Source organism: Camellia sinensis, chromosome 10 (genome assembly GCF_055761805.1).
Source record: "Camellia sinensis isolate YWXY chromosome 10, ASM5576180v1, whole genome shotgun sequence".
Taxonomy (NCBI): domain Eukaryota; kingdom Viridiplantae; phylum Streptophyta; class Magnoliopsida; order Ericales; family Theaceae; genus Camellia; species Camellia sinensis.
In genome coordinates, this window is record NC_138970.1 from 92,999,301 (window position 1) to 93,020,568 (window position 21,268).

Below are 21,268 nucleotides of genomic sequence, written 5' to 3' on the forward strand. Positions count from 1 at the left end.
TATAAAAGTAAAATTTTACTCTGAATAAGAGTAAAATGTTACACTTTGAAACTAAAAGTAAAATTTTACTCTGTATAAAAGTAAAATTTTACTCTGAAAAACTAGTAAAATGTTAGACTCTACACAAAAGTAAAATTTTACTCTATATAAAAGTAAAATTTTACTCTGAAAAACGAGTAAACTGTGAGACTCTGAAACTAAAAGTAAAATTTTACTCTGTATAAAAGTAAAATTTTACTCTGAAAAACTAGTAAAATGTTAGACTCTACACAAAAGTAAAATTTTACTTTGTATAAAAGTAAAATTTTACTCTGAAAAATGAGTAAGCTGTGAGACTCTTACGCTAAAAGTAAAATTTTACTCTATATAAAAGTAAAATTTTACTCTGAAAAACTAGTAAAATGTTAGACTCTACACAAAAGTAAAATTTTACTCTGTATAAAAGTAAAATTTTACTCTGAAAAACAAGTAAACTGTAAGACTCTGAAGCTAAAAGTAAAATGTTACTTTGTACCAAAAAAAAAAAGCGAAGGCAGTGTTTGTGGCGGCTGAAGTGTTTGGCAATGACCACCTCTTGACAGTAAAATTTTACTGTCATTCTAACACCAGAGTAAAATTTTACTCTAATTCTCTCAAATAAAAAACAGAGCAATAGAACCAGAGTAAAATTTTACTCTCATTATTTGAAACAAAAAACAAAGCAATACTCTGGTTCTATCAAATGAAATTAGATAAAAAACAACAAAAATAAATCAAAAAAAAAAAAAAAAAAAAAAAACAAACAAACAAAAACAAAACAAATTAATTAACATATCTAATTGAGAAGAAAAACTTCTAAAACTCGATCAACAATCACAAATCTCAATGAAAAGAATACATGTGTTCAATAACACTCATACACACAAATATGTATATAACATTACAACACTCATACACACAAATATTATAGATCGATTCCGTTTGTGTGCTGAGAAAATGGAGTAAAATATTATATAACATTACAACGAAAACTTATGGATCACGTCTCTTACGTTTTTTACGAATTTCATTTGTATCAAGTAGCGAAGCCAAAAGAGATCCAGGAAGTTAGTTCGTCAAATGAAGAAGAAAACACGATACTTCTTGTGATCTGTTGCCTCACAATTGCTTGGAAGATGAGGATTAGGTCCTTCAATGTCGAACTATTTCTGGTAATCGAAACTGCTATATTATTTGTCTGATTGATTCTGATGATCTGTTAGTGTTATTGTTTCAATGAATTTGATCTGCTGAAGCTTGGAAGACGCGACTATGGTGCCGCCGACCTTCTGCTGAAGTTTCGAAGACACGACTATGGTGATTATGATACAGTTGATGACGAATCTGATTATATATGTAGAAACTGAGGGTATAATAGTTATATAAAATATTTAAATAATAAATTTTGTTCTTTATGCAAGCCTTTATAATTATAAGGGGGTTTAGAAAATATAATTGTTTTCTTAATCCTTTTAACAATGAAAGGAAGGTAAAAAGGGTTTATAGCTAAATTACCCATTATGTTTTCCTGTGAGATACTAACCTCACCTTACAAAATCCTTTTATTTCTCTCTCTCTCCGACCTCTTCTTCCACTTTCCAACTCCAGAGAGAGAAAAAAGAACCGATAATATGAGAGAGATCAATCATTCAATCTAACGAGCGAGATGGCTTTGACTCACTGATCTCCCAATCTCCTGAAACCTGTCTCCACCGCCCTCTCTTATACCCCATCTCTGGGCCATCCATTTTCCTCTAGCACCATCACTGCCGAGACCGACGTCCCCTTCACCGCCCATAACTACAATTCGCTATCGCGCACCACTACAACCACTCCCAACGAGCTCTTCACCTTCTACCGCGGCATGGCGACGATGCGTCATATGGAGATCGCCGCTGACTCTCTCTACAAAGCCAAGATCATCTACGACTTCTGCCACCTCTACAACGGCCAAAAGCCAGTCGTCGTCGGAATGGCAGCGGTAATCACCAAAAAGGTAAGCTAGCACTCTCTTTCATTTGTTTCGGAAAAAAATATTTTCTCCAAAACATGTTAAAAAACTTTAATTAATGTACTAATGGTGGTAGTGGAGGCGGTATAGTTATAAAAACCTGCCAATACGCTACGTATTGGTCGGTTCGTATTGAAAAAATGGAGCATCGCGAATGATACAGGCCAGTATAGCATTGAGATCGAAAATTGAAGACGAATTGATTGTGTCTCGGTATGTAGTGGTCTGTAACCATTACACAAGCTATGACAGGCCTATACTCACCAGCAAGGTTCTAAATCGCGGTATCGGGTAACGTAACGGTATCGATTGCGGAGTATCGGTATCGGTAGTATCGATCGGTACGTATCGAGAATTGGGTGTCACGGTGGTGAAATTTTAAAAATCATTTCAAAGGTTTTTCAACTTTTTCTTTCCCGTATCGGTCTGAACCGGTGAGTATCGGCCTCGTCGCGGCGTGTGTAACGGCTTGTGTAACGCTTACAGGCCAATACGTACCGGGACTCGACCAATACTCCTGCGATTTTCAATCTCAGTGGTATATCGGCCTGTATTCGTCGCGGTACCCCATTTTTTCGATACGTATCGGCCGATATTTAGAACTATGCTCACTAGTTCAAACCTGTACGAAAAAAAAAAAATGAAAAACCTATGAAATGATTTTTAAAATTTCACTGTTGCGACACCTGATACATACTGACTGATACTACTGATACTTCGCTATTGATACCGTTACGTTACCCGATAACGTGATTTAGAACCATGGGCGGCAGTGGTGGTAGTAATAAGGTAGAGATGGTAGTGGTGACAATGATAAAATTTTATTACGAAATAAGGTTGCTTTCCATTGACTATAAAAAAAATGTTTTCGTTTTACCAAATGATAGAAAATGCAAAAAGTATGTGTTAGCTGAACCATGTTAAATTTGGTGTATTCTTATGACTGTTTTTTTGGCTCAATGGTTTCTAGGATTGCATCATCACAGCCTACCGTGACCACTATATCTTTCTCGCCCTTGGCGAAACCCTACTGGAGTCCTTCGCAAAGCTTATGAGATGCTGAGACGGTTGTTCTAAGGGTAAAGGTGGATCTATGCATTTTTCCAACAAGGAGAGTGGTTTCTATGGAGGCCATGGGATCGTTGGAGCTCAAGTGCCCTTAGGTTGTGGATTGGCTTTTGCTCAGAAGTACTCCAAGGAAGAGTATGTGACCTTTGCTATGTATGGTGATGGTGTTGCAAATTGAGGACAGTTGTTTGAGGCGCATAATATGGCTGTACTTTGTGATCTTCTTACGATTTTGGTCTGCGAAAACAATCATTGTAAGTTTTTGATGATTTGATGCAGAAATCCATTTCAAATGTGTTTGTGTTTTGTGTGTTGTTTGATTGATTTGGAAATGATGGTGTAGATGGAATGAGGGTAGTGGAATGGAGAGTTGTAAAGAGTTTAGCATATTATAAGCGAGGGGATTACGGTCCTGGTTTGAAGGTGACCATCGAATTTCACAGATTTTTTATTTGGGTTTTTGGAATTTTTTGAAGTTTAATTGATTTTTTGCTGCAACTTACATGAATTTTTATTTTTTTGATTGATTGATAATAATTTGCTTAGAAATGTTGCTTCTTGTAGTTAATGATATTGTGCAATAATATATAGAAATCAGTTTTTTATGTGATAACAATATGATTATACTCTGTTTGGTTTTGGAGTTTTCAAAAATAATTTTTGAGTTTTTAGTTCATATTGTTTAATCATTTCAATTTGTTAAATGGTGGGCTGTTTCACTGAATTTAGCAATCTTTTCAGTTCACAATTAAAGTAATATGTTGGAATATATGATCAAAGTGGAGTTGGTCTAATGCATCTGGTGGTGGGCTTCTATATATTTGTATGAATATTTGTGATGTCTCACACACAAACAATTGAATGAATTTTATTTCAAACAAAATAATAAATACAATCTATGGGTTTTATCTCCCACCTCTTTATCTCTCAAACCTCTTATGGGTTTTGATTGTATAATTGATTGATTTCTATACAACAAACTATCATCATCTATTTATAGGTTTGTTTCTGTATATAAACCGTGTGTTGAATTCAATAGCTTAAGTGCTAAGCTTTCTTACCTGGTTCCAACTCATAGTCGATAGTAAGCTTCACCTTCTTCTTCAACTTTCTTGTAAATTGTCTTCTACAACCTTCAAACTGCTTCTTTATTTCCTTCTTCCATCTTCTGGAGACTTCAGGAGGGGTGGATGATTCAAGGTTATTCTCCAACATCCCCCCTTAAACTTTAATCACCAAATAAGGTAACTCCAAGCATTCTTCGTAGCTTTACAAATGTTGTTGTTTTGAGAGGTTTTGCAAATATGTCTGTAACTTGATCTTCACTCTTTGTGTGCATTAACTGGATCTCTTTTTTTCTTATGCATTCTCGTATGAAATGAAATCTTGTGTTGATATGCTTGCTTCTATCATGGAAGACAGGATTCTTTCCCAACTAAATAGCTGATTTGTTATCCACGTATATCTCTGTGGCTTCTCGTTGTGGTTCTTGAACTTCACTCAACAAATTTCTTAATCAGATAGCATGACATGCTCCTGTAGCAATAGCTATATACTCTGCTTCACATGTGATAGAGTTACCATCGGGTGTTTCTTTGAGGACCACGTAAATATAGTATCTTCGAGACAAAACACAAACCCAGTAGTGCTTTTACGATCATCCACATTGTTTGCCCAATCACTGTTGTTGTATCCTACTAATTTGGATTCATCTGTAGATTAATAAAACAACCCGTACTCTATTGTACCTTTCACATATCGTAAGATTCGTTTGGTTGATTTCAGATGTGGCATCATAGGTTCCTCCATATATCGACTAACTAAGCCTACTGCGAACAATATGTTAGATCACGTGGTTGTGAGATATCTTAGGCTTCCAACTAGACTTTTGAAATATGTTGGATTAACCTTATCTCCTTCATTATACTTGGGCAACTTGTTATTTCCATTTGTCGGTGTATGGGCTTGACAATTTTACATGCCAAACTTTTTTACGATTTCTTTGGCATACTTAGCTTTTGAGACAAAAATGCCTTCTTTACTTTGCTTGACTTTTATACCCAAGAAATATGCCATTAGTCTGATGTCTGTCATCTTGAACTCTTGTATCATGGATGCTTTAAAATCTCGGATCATGTTGAGCTTGTTGCCTGTGAATATTAGATCATCAATGTAAAGACAAACAAATAGTGAATCTCCCCCTTGTTTGTCGTAAGGTATAAGGAATGTTCAAAAGGACATTTAACAAACCCATTTGCAACAAAATACTTGTCGATTCTTGAATTCCATGCCCTTGGTGCTTGCTTCAAGTCATAAAGCGCTCGCTTCAACTTGTATACTTTATCCTGTTGATATGGCTTCACATAGCCTAACAACTGTTCAACATACACTTCTTCTTGAAGATAACCGTTTAAGATTACTGATTTGACATCCATTTGGTATATCTTTCATTTTTTTTCGGGCTGCTAAAGAGATAAAAAGTTGTACCATTTCTAGGTCTGCTACTGGAGCAAAAACTTCATTATAGTCGATGCCATATTGTTGCTTGTAGCTTTTCACGTCCAATCTTGCTTTGTATTTTTCAACATCTCCTTTAGTGTTTCTTTTTGTCTTATAGACCCATTTGACACCAATTGCTTTGTGTCCTTCTAGTAAGGATGTAAGTTCCCCGGTGTTGTTTCTTTCTATGGCTTGGATTTCCTCATTCATGGCTTGTCTCCATATGTCTTTCTTTTGTGCTTCTTCAAATTGAATAGGATCACTTCCAGAAAATAGACAAAACGTTGTGAAATCTTCATCATCTTCAAGTCTTCTTGGAACATCATATAGATATTGAATGGTTTTAGTCTTGCCGACACTACAAAATAATTGACATACAGCAGCGGCCAAAACCGCCACTAAAAGTAATAAAAAGTGTCGTCAAAAACTTGCGCACTTTTACCAATGGTTTGAATAGCGACGGTCAAACCGCAACAATAGCCTCGTCGGCATAGGTTTATCGTGACACTTTTCTCAACCGCCGGTATAAATATTTTTCTTGCGACATTTGATGTAGCGACAATTGTAAACGTTGCTATATCTCAAATTTACCCATTGCTTATATATCTTTATAGCAACGGTTTGACTGTTGCTACAACATTCACTTTTGCGACATTTTGTCAATCGCTAGTATATTTTGACTCTATTCCATCAATTTTACATTATCCCTATAACCATAGAATTTTTTTTTGAATTTTATTTGTAGTGACGGTTATTAACCGCGATTATAGGCTATGTTTTACTATTCAATTACCAATAATATATAGCTTGAAATTTTCAATGGTTTGCTAACCATTAATTATTGTCTCCTATCTATCCTTGCTTACATAATCACCATTATATATCTATAAATGCACTATGCTAGTCTAATGGCTCAATACTCAATAATTCTAAAAGGTAAAAGAGTTCGTATTTTCATAATCTCAAAATATTCAAAACACCTTAATGAAAAGGTTCATTACATAAGTTTGTCATATCAAAATAGATCAAATATTTCTAGCAAAGTAATAGCTACACCATAATCCAAAAGGTACATATGAAGTTGTCACATGACAATAGTACTTAAAAAGTATTACTCATGATGCCATTTTATAAAGACCTCCATGAAAAATGTTCAAATCGAGAAATGACGTCCATTTTGATGCTTTCATATTGTTTTATTTCCTGTAATGAAAAATGACTTCCATTTTGATGCTTTCATATTGTTTTATTTCCTGTAATGAAAAATGACTTCCATTTTGATGCTTTCACATTGGCTTGTTTCTTGCAATAAAAATGATTGAATGAGGATAAGTATAATTTTCAATTTGAAAATCTATAAAGCACATAATACAACATAGATGGGTGATTATTTGTTAGTCTTGGAGCATTACTCCACATCTCTTTTTACTTGACACTCATGAAGTTCTCCAAACTCTCACCAATTACTTACTTAAGTCATGCAGAGCTAACAATTTAGAAATTACTCAGTTAAATCACATCGACAAGCTAGTTACATCCATGGACCATTTTGAAAATCCTAATCCTGATTGCATGGGAAGAATATGGACTTCACCACAACTCTGTACACAATATTGCATGGAAAAAATGCAGAAAACTATAACAGAAGAAACCAATTCTAGACATTAATTCCACTCTAATTTAAGTACTGAACTAAGATTGATCTTATGGGGATTAATTATTTTACAGTAAATTTAGAGTTGTGGTCCTGAAGGCATGACTAAATAGATTCAGAAACCTAAGTAGCCACAATAGATTCACATTTTATGTTCAATCTAAGAACTAGAACATATAGATGATTTTGATTATTCAAACATTTAAAAAAGCAATATCAATAATAGAATTAACCAAAAAGATAACCCTTCATAACTATATAACAATTGATTCAACACTACCAAGAACCAAACTGTATATAGTAACAGATAGAATCAACAAGCTATAATGCATATATATGTAGATAGGTTAGTACCACCTGTGCAAGCTCCATTGATGGTGGCAGCTCTGTTTTATTTCCCTATTTTTTGGTGGCTGTTGTTGGTGTCTTACAAACGTTGAGGGGTGCTAACAAATGATTGGGTAGGCCTCGTGGTGTCAATCTAGTTAGGATAATGTTGACTTACATTGATGCTCTTTACACTCCTCCCTCTTCATAGTTGTGGATTCTACAACATTCATAGTTGAATCAACGACTGAGCATATCATCAAACTCCTTCGAATACTCTACGCTTGAATCTCTGGATTCCACTGAAAAACAACACTCTTGAAGTTGAACAATCAAATAACTCTTTGATGTATGCTTGTCAAACCATGAGTATAATCCTCAATCAAACATCAAAGAAAACTAGCAAAATAGCCCTAGATGAAAACCCTAAAACCCTCAAAGAAGATCTAGAAGCTGTACCCTAAGTTTGGAGCAAACTACAATTTTATAGTAGTAGAAAAGAAACCGCGATGTCCGCTCGAGCACAAGAATGGACGCTCAAGCAGGGATAATAAAATGCGTGTTCCAAACTAGGATTCATACTCGAGCGTAAAATCACACCTCACAGTATTTGTGCAGACAAGCTAAAGTACTGGAAAAGTGGAAACTCCACTCGAGCGCAACTTTCCTTGCTCGAGCGGGAAGACCAAAAGCAGAGAAAAAATTACAACTTAATTAAGCTAAGCTTGTTCGTGGAATTGGCAACAAGTAAGGACCTAACAATCTTTCCCTTTGTCAATTCCCGAACAAAACTTTCTAACAATTTTTCCTAACAAAACAAACGGACTAGACACACTAACATAAACAAAAGCCCCGACCAATCACAAAACACCAACTGCAAAAACCACATAAGTCAATTTGATTGAAGTACACTTTGAACCCTTTGAACAAACCACTTGTGGAAAATATCAAAACACCACACTAACCAAAACTGTGGAACGAAATAAGATAGCGAAGATCAATAGAGAGGAATAAACACCATATCCACATATGTATAAGCAAATCTATCTATGCCAAAAATTCCAACATATCCCAATATGCATGCACATTCCCATCCCACAAAGCTCAATCATATAATCCCAGATAATCTCCAAATAATGTTCGAGAAAAAACAACAAAACAAAAAATAAAACACAGAAGAAAAACAATTGAAAAATAGTAGAAAAGAAGCTTTGCAGAGGAAAATATACTGTTCAAAACATTGTCCAAGGAGAAAGAGAAAAAAGTATCACTGAGCTGGTGACAGCGGAGACTACTATAGTTGATGCATAGTCAGGATGTGAGCAATATGGTGGGAAGATTGAGCAACAGACTCCTCAATGTGGCTGGAAGAGGCCTCCAAAGCAGAGAGTCGGGCATCGGTGGTGGTCTCAAGATCAATAAGCCGAGCATCAAAGATATCCATCCGGCCCTTCAAGTAATCAAAATGGGAAACCATGGCCTGCTCAAATTGATGCAGCTCGCCTCTGAGAGAATGAGCCAGAGGAAGCTGCTCCCCCTCACCAGCAGTCTCACTTGCAGTAGCAGCGTCATACTCTGCCTCCTCAGCCAGAGGGTGACCACATGTACCAGAAATACCCACCCTAGGAGAACCCCCCTTGACATGAGATTGATTGTGGAAGACGGTCTTTTTGGTGAATGGGCGGGTAGGAAAGGCAAATTCATCCTCGTCAAAAGAAGGAACCTCAAATTTGGTGAGAAGACATTTAATAAGGCAACCGTAAGGAAGACCTAAGTTGTTTTGCTCAAAAGCGGTGACCATTTTTTGAATAATGAGGGTGCCAAGATTGATAGAACTGTGGTGAACAATGCAAAAGAGAACAAAGCCTTTCTCTTGATTAATTTCGGAGCGATGAGTGGTGACAATGATGTTGGCACAGACAATGAGATTTAGCAAATGGAACTGGGGAAGAAGCTCATTTTGTTTGATCAAGGCGCCCTGGATCCAAGAACGAGGCATACCACATAATGCAGTGGCCACCTCGTTGAAATCACAGGTGGGTCAGACAAGGAAAGGATAATGGCACAGAAAGACTTGGCCAATGCCTAATAGCTTACAAATAAGTTCAGGGGTAATGGTGATGGGCTTAGAGCTGACCCGATTCTTGAAAGTAGGACCAATATCTTCAATCCCCTCAATATTACAATAAAATTCCTGGACCTAGTCAAGGTTTTGACAACCGAAGAAAGAAAGGACCAAATCTCCCCCCAAAGGATCAAACAAAGGTCGAATGGGTATGGGCTCAAAGGTGTTTGGCTAGACATTGCGCTCAAGATGGACAATCCTAGTTGTGTAAGACTCTCTAAAAGACTTGGCTTTTTCGGCGGATGAAAACCGGTCTGTGTTATAAGCGGGGCGAGTGGCGGTTGACTTCTTACGTTTAGAGGAGGACATGACTGAGCCAAGGACACCCAATGGAGACACACACAAACCCCCCAACCCAAAACAAGAACCAAAATAAACACAAACAAACCATTAGTAGCAAAGTCCAAATAGACAAGATTCAAAGAGCCAAGAGCAGTAAACAAACCAGTAGGATCAAACCCCAAATAACCAAAGTGGAAAACCACAATATAACATGATCTAGAAAAAAATAAAACAGCCATTGAGATCATAGTTTACATGAAGAGCATAATAAAATCCAAACCCAAAATCTATGAGTTACCAAAATCCCAATATAGCATGAGGCATAATACCAGATACAAACCACAATAAATCTAGAATCTCAAAACTATAGATGGCATATTCCAAGCAGAAATGGAAATCAGGGACACCACAAAATAGGTACCAAAACAAATGTCACTAAAAACAAGAGTAAGCAATTCAAGGCATGAGTTACTAAGCAATAAGGATCACAAGGCGAGGCCAATAATTACCAAGGCAGCAGAAAATAAATTCCAATGCACAATCCAAACTGAACTCAATCAGAACCAAGAGGAACATAGAAACTATTCACACCTACGGTGGAGGTGTGTGATCAATGGAAACCCTAGATAGGAGACATACACACTTCCACATTCAAGACATACACCAGACCAGAGAAATAAAAAAAACAAAAAAGATAGTGTGGCTTTTACTAGTGCTCATGAGACTGCTAAGACCCCTGATATTGAGTTTGATCTAGAGTCCGAAATGACAACTATGTTTACTAAACAGTTTAATTTTTTTTTTTAAAAGAAGCCTAATATCAAGGACTCTGGTTCAAAAGATAAGAGTAATGAAAAATCCAAAACTTTTCCACCAAAAATTGAATAATCAAACAATTCTTTGATGTATTCTTGTTAAACCATGAGTACAATCCTCAATTAAACATTAAAGAAAACTGGCAAAATAGCCCTAGATGAAAACCCTAAAACCCTCAAAGAAGATCTGGAAGCTGTACCCTAAGTCTGGAGCAAACTGCAGTTTTATAGCAGTAGAAACCGCGATGTCCGCTCAAGTGCAGGAATGGATGCTCAAGCAAGGATGATAAAACGTGTTCCAAGCCAAGATTCACGCTCGAGTGTAGGAACTTAGGCTCGAGTGTAAAATCACACCTCACAATATTTGTGCAGACGAGCCAAAGTACTGGAAAGGTGGAAACTCTGCTCGAGCGCAACTTTCCCCACTCGAGCGGGAAGACCAAAAACAGAGGAAATATTACAACTAAATTAGGCTAAGCTTGTTCGTGGACCTAACAATATGTAATGATTTTCTCATCAATAAAGTTTTTTTTTTTACCTGATAAAAAAATATATATAAAGAATTGTTGTAGAGGGGTTTCTTCAATGGTGGGCAGGCACCAAATTCAAAAAGTTGGTTCTCAAAATTTGGAAACTAGTTCCCTTAACAGTAATGTGGTCAATTTGGAGGGCTAGAAATGACTACCTATTCAATGATAAGCAAGTAGATTCAGATGAATTAAAAGAATTGGTCAAAGTGAGGGTAGCTATTTGGAGCAAATACAATCTGAAAGGGGTGCAATATTCTGTATAGGAGAGAGCATATATGAATAATAGGTGTGTGGGCATCATTTGATACTTAGCAGCTGTAGGGAAGGGGTTGAAGATGTAGCTTGAAGATTGCTTTAGATGTTGTAGCAGCACTAATCAACCAACCAACAAAAACATCCAAGGTTTATTTTTTGATTTCATATTAGAGTTTGATGTTTATATTAAAATTTGTAATGATGACTTACTTGAAACATGAAAATGACATTAAAAAAGAGGCAAATATTGATTTTTCTATTCCATAAACTATTTTGATAAGTGAAATACTTACCCCGATTAAAAGGTTATGATGAGCCATTTGATTGCTTGAGCTGTGACTCGTTCTCAATATTGCAAGTTCAAAATTGTTTCTTTGCCATATCTTTTAGACAAACAATATATGTAATTAATCAAAAACTAACATATTAATCAAATTAAATGAGATTTTTTTAAAAAAAAAAAATTAGCAAAAGAAAAGAATCTTTATTGATGAATCATAAGCTTATAATTACAGCAACAATACATCAATGAAAGGTGGGGGCTAGCTCAATCATGTCCAGCCAAATATAGAAGTGTACAAAATAAAAGCAAGCTCTATTTCTCCTCTGTTCCAGCAATAAATTTAGTCACAAAAAATTCCATTGCAGCACTAAAACATAACAGCAACAGTGTATTTGTGCATGCACATAGATAGATGGTAAAATTTAGTCCCCAGTATGTTTGTGCTCTGAAGTAACTTTTTTTGGCTTCAACATGGACTTTTGATCTTTATGTAAAATTTTGAAAATAATTTGAGATTGGGAAATTTCTAAACTTCTTATATGTAAAAAGGAAACATATCCTAAAAGGCTAAAAAATCTTAAATATTTCTTAGGATGGCCTAGATGTATTTCTTAGCATGTATCAGGTTGGCAACTAATATAATATATTTTTTTCTCTATTCCCTTTTTTTTTTCTTTTTTTTTTTGGAGATCTTAAATATTAGGGGTGACCATTGGATCAATGGTTAAGACTTGGCCTAATAACCTTGAGGTTATGGGTTTAAGTTTTGGGGCCACCACTTTGTGCATTATGCCAAATGTTAGGTGAGTACTCAATTTTTCCCTTCCAAACACACATTGAAGTGTACTAATTGGGCGTTGTTTTTTAAAATCTTAAATATTAGAGGTGTCCTGTGAGCAGCTTGCATAGGGTGGCACTACTGTAGGGACTGAATTGAACACAAAAAAAAAGGTATGTGTTACAATATATGGTGGTTTCAACATGGACTTTTGATTTTTATGTAAATTTTTGAAAATAATCTGAGATTGGTTCTAAAGAAATTTCTAAACTTCTTATATGTAAAAAGGAAACATACCTTAAAAGGTTAAAAAATCTTAAATATTTCTTAGGATGGCCAATATATATTTCTTGGCATGTATCATGTTGGCAACTAATATATATATACATATTTTCTCTATTTCCTTTAATTTATTTATTTATTTTTTTCCTTTTGCTGAAAGGGAAGCACATGGACTTTATGTCTACAATTGAAACTACTGCCACAATGCTCCTTACGTCAAATGCTTTGAGGAGAATGGGCTTGGATACTTGTAATTCAATAAAAATGTTTTGATTTGTAATGTTTGTATGGAGGTCCTAGACAGTAGAAAAGTGATGCCATAATTTGATTTTTGAATGCTATATTATGAAAATGTCTCTTCCTTTCTGTAGTGCAGTTTGGCTATTAAAGTTTAAGAAGGTAGATGTATGCATGTTCATGATAGTTTCAAGTAAATATTGATACATTTTTTATGTAATGCAGAGAATCCATACATTGGAAGCACTAGAGGCCTTTAGTGATATGGGAATGGTTGGGAACTTCCTTCAAGCATTGTCTTTAGATTCAACAAAAAAAGGGCGTACATAAATGTTGAATTTCTTCTAATCACATTATTAAGCCCATAAAACATTACAAACTGTGCATTAAATTTATGGACAACAATTTTCGCAACAAAAATTTAGTAGAAGATAGCAATGTAGCACTCAAAGCAAGAAAACAGTAGTTTAGGAAATGCAAAATAAACTAAGCTAAACCCACACAAAACAAGCATGAAAGCAGTAGACACAAAGAAGAGCATTATAAGTTAATGGAACCCTAACTAACATGAATATAATTAAATAAGAACAAAAAGGGGGAAAAAAAAAAACAAGAAAGACCATAAACACACCCAAGCAAGCACACATGGAAAGGAAAAAAAAATGAGAAAAAACATTACAAAAAAAAAAAAAAAAAAACACGGACAAACAAGTGCAAATTAAAAAAAAAAACAAACAAAACTTTACGGTTGGAATAAAGAACTCAACATTCAGCATGTGAGTGAGAGAGAGAGAACAGGGGAAGGTAAACAAGGAAGAAGAAGAATCTTACCATAACATGGAGAAGGAGAAGTGGATTGAAGAGGGAAAAAAAAAAAAAAAACCAAAACCAAATCCGAGACAGTCAAAGTACGAGCAACAAGGAAGGAAATCGCCCTAGGAGAGAGATTAGACGAAGAAAAAAAATGGGGAAAATGGGACTAAAGCGGCAGAAGAACCTATTTAAACGTGAACAGGTCACTCGATCGAGACATTTGTCACTCGAGCTAAAACACTTACGTGCACGGGGTTGCTCGAGCCCAAAAAACAAGCTCTCAGAATTTGTGCCAACTGCAAAATTACTAGAATGAAGTAATTCTCGCTCAAGTGCAAACTCCCTAGCTCGGGCAAATAAGTAAAACCAAAACACCTGAAAAACACCCTTCTGAGCAAAAAAAAAAAAAAACACTCACACTATCAAGGGGGTCCTGAAACAAAAGGAAGTGAGCTCAATAGTAAGAATGTGACACTAAGATAAGATAATCCACAAGCCATGAAGCCCGCAAACTTGCAATATTGACAATATGAAGCACAATATCATGAGCAAATTAGATAAATATTGATCAATGAGCATAAGCTACATGATAATGCACAACTCAAATACAAACATGAGAGCTCACATAATGAATGTGTGTGTGTGCAATCCTTGAAAGGCCACAGAGCTGGAGTTAATCCTCGTAGTGATCGGATGGATGGACCTCCGACAAGAGTTACTAAACATCATTGAGAAAAGTCAAACCACTAGAAATCAAGGGGTATTTGTTGAGTAAAAGCAGAGGCTCTCCCTCAATCAATAAGTCTGTAATGATCCAGAGTTTTTCCCTCCACTCGAGCAGGGGAGTTGATGCTCGAACGGACTTGTGAGGCTCCCAGTACTTTTGCAGTCTGTCCGAGATTCTGAGAGTTGTGAATTTCCGCTCGAGCGTAGAAGTGGTTGCTCGAGCGGACGACTTTGTTGGTCTGAGCGCTCGAGCGCAAGATTGGGCGCTCGAGCGGTCTGCCTAGTTGAGTTTGAATTTTTGGGACTAGTGGGATTGTTTTTGACCTTTTATTATTGTCTTTGGAGCCTCTTAGTTTTATTTTGGGACATTGATCGAAGTGGTAACATGATGGTAAAGTATGATTGGACCAAAAACTTTAATTCGGATAATTTTCCTACGAATAGCCGTCACTCTTTTGTCTTTTTATTTTTCTACATTTTGAATTTGGGTGTGAGGATAAAACCATTGGAACGCTTGTTTCTGGGGCTTCTATTTGGATACAAGAACGACCTAAAACAGAGTCCGGATGAGAGAGTTATACTCGTTTGAAGTTTTAGTATCTGTGCTGGAAGCAGGTACGCTCGAGCGGACTGAGTGAATTCAGCAACTTAAAAAGTGATTTTCTAGATCATTCTTTACACTTTCTTTTTCCCACTTCCTTCCTCTCACCCTAGGTTCGAAAAACCCTAGATTTTTGACCCAAATACCTTCCATTCCCTAAAGATTTGGCCAAGATTTCGTACCAAAAAGTGAAGGATGCTTGAAAATCTCACTTTTCAACTGATTGAAGTTTGGATTTGTGAAGGAATCTCATCACAGCTTTGATCTTTTGCTTCATTCTTGAGGTAGGGGTCCTAGTTATTCTTCAATACTTGCATTAATAGATAGATTTGTGGTATTTTGATTATATAAATACAAAATCTACATTTTTGAGCATATAGTGCTATATCATGGTATTTGGGGGTTTAGGGTTTGAAGTGCTGGGGTTCAATTGTTGGGTTAAGATTGTGGATTATGAATCTTAGGTGTATAATCAATGGGAAATTTGGAATAAAAGGTGGTGGTGTGAGAAGTTTTAAATTTTTCTTGAAAAGCTTAATTTTTCTTGAAAACCCTAAGTTGATTCATGATGATAATTAATGATTTTGCCTAAATTGAAAGTAGAATCATGAAATTGAGAGGTTGAATTATACATACAAGTTTAATTGAATTTTGAAAGTGTTTGAGAATTATGTTAAAAATTAGCGAATGAACCTTTATTATGGATATTGTAAATCATGCTATATTATGAAATGAAATTTGAGGAAGAAGATTTGTTATTGATATGAATGACATGAGCCTTGGGATGAAATGATGAAGTGAAGATTTAAGAGTTCACCTTGAATTATGTTGAATTGTGTTGATTATGTTGAATTTTGTTGATTATGTTGAAGTATGTTGACTATGTTGAATTGTGTTGAATCATGGTGAGTTGTGTTGAGTTGAGTTGTGTTGGGTGTGTTGAGTTTGGGTTGAGTTGTGTTGGGTGGTGTTGTGTTGGTACTTGCGAGGGGAGTTGAAAAATGGTTTTTCAGTGCCCACGACTGTGCGTATAATAGCCGGTAAATGTGAGGGATAATTTAAAAAAAAAATTGAAGAAAAAGGTTTTAGGGTCCCACGTCCCGCCATATAGTAGCCGGCAAATTTTGGATTAAAGGTACCCAATTGCCTTGTCTAGGGTTATTGTTGGACGAATGTGAAAAAATGTTTTTGGGTGTCCACATAGTCTTGTCGTATAGTAGCTGGCGAAAGTGGAAAAATGATTTTTGGGTGTCCACACAGTCTTGCCGTATTGTAGCCGGCAAAAGTGGAAAAACGGATGGTTTTCGAAAATATTTTGGGTGCCCACATCTCGCCGTATAGTAGCTGGCAAATGTGGGGAATGGTTTTAAAAAGTTGAAAAATAGTTTTTGAAGAAATATGGTTTTTGGAAGAAAATGGCTTTTGCGAAAATGGTTTGAAAAATCTAGAAATCCCCTAGATGTTGATTTGTGATTATGTATCAATTTTAAGCAGTATATAACAATCCCAATCAAACAATCAAGACAAATCGACACAACGATTTTACGGGAAAAAAACACAATTGGACACCTCCAATTGTGATAAAAAAATCACGGGCAATAGCCACAAAACAATCCACTAAGAAGATATAAAGGAATTACACAGGTATACTCTCAATTACCTAGCGAATCCACGCCCAAATTGAACCAACCTCTATGTGTCTCTTCCAACCCCGTCTTCACCTCGGAATTGTCTTAATGATGAGCCACTCCGAAATCCACCAAAGCTTCAGGCTCGAATTCTTCAGAATCCACCGAAGAACAACTCTCTCTTTTGTGTAGAACAAACAAATAATCCATTGATGTATACTCTTTAAACCATGAGTTGAATACTTAATCATAACATCAAAGAAAACTAGCAAAATATCCCCAGATATAAACCTTAGAACCCAAAAAGAAGATCTGGAGAAGTTATCCTAGATTTGGACTGAAACACGTATTTATAGAAAACTGTCCCGCAATCTTCGCTCGAGCGGACCTACGCTCGAGCACGGAAAGTTCCGCTCAAGCGGGAAAAAATAACATCCAGTATTTTTGCAAGCGATCAAACTTCTGGAACCAAGGATTCTTCGCTCGAGCAGGGGAATGTCCGCTCGAGCGAACAGGAAACTTGGAATGCATTTTTGCATTTTGCTTCGGGGGCGCTGCCCCTCGACCCCGCTGTGGCACTGCCCCGGATCCGCCAAGGGGCGTTGCCCCCTGGACCCCCGCGAGCTGATCGGGCAGCTCGATCCCCGTCATAATTAGCGAAGTGGCAATCTTGAAAGTATTAACATCACAAACTTCTTTGCAAGGCACAATTCGGGTTGGATTCGCATCTAACAACTCATATCCTCACTGAAATAAAAATGCAAATAAAATTACAACACAAAGGAGTTTTGCCAAATGGGATTGCCAAGAATAAAAGCTAACATGGTTTTTGGGAGTTCACTTCCCGCTGCATAATAGCCGGCGAAAGGTGAAAAGTGTTGTGGATTGGGTGCTCGCTATCCTGCCGTAGTAAGTCGGCAAAAGGTGGATTGTGTTGAGAAGTGTGTTGAGTTGATGATGTTATTTGTGACTTGTGATGAATCTGTGAAATTGCAAATTGATGTGTAATTTGGGTTAAAGAGGAAATGTACATAGGCATTATTTGTAAAGAATGGAACCCAAAAATGGGTAAGGGGATTATGGATTGGTGATGGTAAACTTAATACATTAGTTGTGGCAATAAAGGTAAATTATGAGTGTTGTTCTGTAAATAAATTAGGGAACTTGAACTTGAAGTTATGGATTTCTAAATAAATATAATGAGTAGAAAGGAAGAATGAAAAAAATAGAGGAATACAAAAAATGAAAATTAAATGAGAAATATTTTCGGAATTGGTTAACAATTTTTAAATGATATTGTTTCTCAAATATGTTTGTTTCACAAGGATCTATGGTTTTCTAAGGTTAAGGGATAAATTTTAATGGCTGAAAGTTTTTTTTTAAAAAGTGTTTAAAAAGTTTTGGAGAAAAAGGTATCTTACTTATGATATTTTGAAATTATAAAATTTCACCCTACTATATGGTATCACCCTGCATGCATGATCATTTCTATCTATGTGTTAGTTATTGATTCAGAAATATGAGATTCCTACTGGACATTAGTGCTCACCCCTTGTTGTTTTATCTTTTTATAGGAAGAAAATTTGGATTCATAGTTGAAGAGTTACGAAGCCCATAAGTCTGTTTGTGTAATTTCGTTGTGGATGTGAAGGAAGTAATTGTTGTATATTGATATTTGTATTTATTTATTTGTAACTTCTCAGTAGGAGATTGGCATGCATTGTTGTCAATACAATGTTCATTGAGAGAGAGAGAGAGAGAGAGAGAGAGAGAGAGAGAGAGAGAGAACATGTATTATTATATTTCTATTACTCAAGGGTAATAGATATAGATATTTGTCAAAAAAAAAAGAAAAAGAAAAAAGACCTAAATTAATGGCTTTGGTAATGTTTTCGTATAATTAAAAATTTGGGGCGTGACAAAGTCCTTTTTTTTTTCATTTAATTTTTGACTTTTTTTGCTTGTGGGCACTCACTGGTGGCATGCACGCTCAAGAGTATGGAGACCATACTAGAGAAGCATGAAATCAATAAGGATGGCCTAGTTGGCGCCTCTGAGGTAGCCTTTTCCTAATGCCCAGACTTCAATGAACTGAGGGAGGAACTGTGAAAGTGAAAAATGACGGTAGATGGTTAAGAGACTCAACATCACCCATGATATGCCAGTATAGGTCAATTCCTTTGAAAATGTATAGGAGACATTGTTAGTGGTCCATAAAGAATTTTGATCACTTGTGCGGAAACCCCTACAACAGTTTAACTCAAGGATGTGTACAAAATGAGATCATGAAGTCAATGAGTATGGGCATTCAGAATGAGCTATGAAGAAAGAAGAATGAAATCTTGCAAGTAGCGTGAAAGGTGTTTATATGAGTCTAAATGCTGAGATGACAGGAATCAGTGACACTGAGATTATAACATCTAAGTACACATAAAGCCAATCACGCTCACTTACTCAAGTGACAAGTCACACCCTAGTGATTGAGCACTACACCCAAGGTCTTTCTAAGGAACTCAAACCTCAAAAGATCAAGGGATTTTGTAAAAATATCAGCCTTTTGTTGCTCAGTGGATACATGTTCAAGAATAACAAGGCCCTCTTCCACTAACTCTCAAATGAAATGATGACGAATGTCAATGTGTTTGGTGTGAGAGTGTTGGACAGGATTTTTAGAAATATTAATGGCACTTGTATTATCATAGAAAAGGATGAGAGTGTTTTGTTCTATACCATAATCATGATGCATTTGCTTCATCCATAACATTTGAGTACAATAACTCTCTGCAGCAATGTACTCAGCCTCGGTAGTCGAGAGAGAGATGACATTTTGCTTTTTGCTATGCTAGGCAACCAAAACCGTCCAGATGTGCTCTTACGATCATCAGCACACTCTGCCCAATTGGCATCAGAAAACCATTGATTTTAGCTGTAGTGTCGGTCGAGAACCAAATCCCATAACCTAATGTCCCATTTACATACTTATTGATGCGTTTGACCGCAAGGAGATGAGACTCTTTAGGACAGGCTTGGTAACGGGCACAAACACCTACACTAAATGAAATGTAAGGATGACTAGATGTGAGGTACAAGAGACTCCCTATCATACTCCTATAAAGGGTAGGATCAACATCAGTACCAGAGGAATCTTCGGAAAGGTGAAGACTGGTGCTCGTGGGTGTAGACGTCCCCGAACGCCCCGGGAGGATGAGTCCCGTTCTGTTCGTCTGGGGCTCACTACAGTTCGGACTCTCAAATTGTCATGGTTCTTAATCTGAACCAAAGAGTCCAAATCCGGCAAATCGTTTTGAGAAAAACAGATTTTTAAAAAAGAAGTGCCAAACATGGACTGCTTTGCCAGATACAAAGTCGCCACCTGAATATTTATTTTGGGGGAATTTAGAAAACCCTGACTTGTTGCCTAAGGCCACGTGTCCGTCATCATCAGAGTTGCCTCGGCTCGGGAACTTGGGTACGATTGGGGAAGGTCAGCTATGAGCACCCCCGCTCGCCCGATCAAAGATCGGCCTCTACTAACCATGATATCAAGTTTTGAAGACATTATGTGTTCTTATTCCGGTTATTAGCCTAGATTTACTATGTGATGCGCACAGCATACAAGTATAGACCAAATTGCCTAAATTGGAACAAAACATTGCATGTTTGTTTTGAAAATGGTTTGATGGTGCTACCCGCAAGTAGGCTAAGACATGAATTTTGCCACCCTCAAGTGGGCTTAGAAAACATAGTCTAGCCACTCTCAAGTGGGCTTAAAACTCGCATTCAATGCATTGTTCCAATTTAAGTAACTCAACCTTCACCCACAGGCATTCAGACAGTTATATCACATAAGCACATAGTCTCATGGTAAGCATGCTATTATGTTAACATTCACACACATGCGAGATGCTAAAGCATAAATGCTCACCTAGTACTCCGAGCCAAAACAGAAATTAGTTAGTAATCATATGCATGATCCTAGTTCATGTTAAGATGGCTAATGCAACACATGCAAGATGCAACTACAATAGGCTCGGCTATTCTAAGATGACATATGATGATGCTACAACTAACACGTATTCAACTTAGAATTGAAATACAATGCAGTTAGTATGATGCGCCGAGCCCGGTGCATGCAAGACAAATGTATGGATGCACGCATGCATAGCATAAGGTATGCTAATTTAAATATGCCCTAATACTAACCATTGAAAGCAGGTAAGTAAAAGGGAGAAAGAAGTGGGGGTTGGAAGACATGCACACACGCACCCACACTTATTACAAATTCGCCCTTGCTCGGAGGGACCAAAAGAATAATACAAATTAATTAACCTACAAG

General features: G+C 36.5%; 1 pseudogene; it reads left to right on the forward strand.

Moving 5' to 3' along the window:
* The first annotated feature begins 1,684 nt into the window (after nt 1–1,684).
* The window catches only part of LOC114312911 (pyruvate dehydrogenase E1 component subunit alpha, mitochondrial-like), a 126,830-nt pseudogene continuing 107,246 nt past the window's right edge, over nt 1,685–21,268 (forward strand).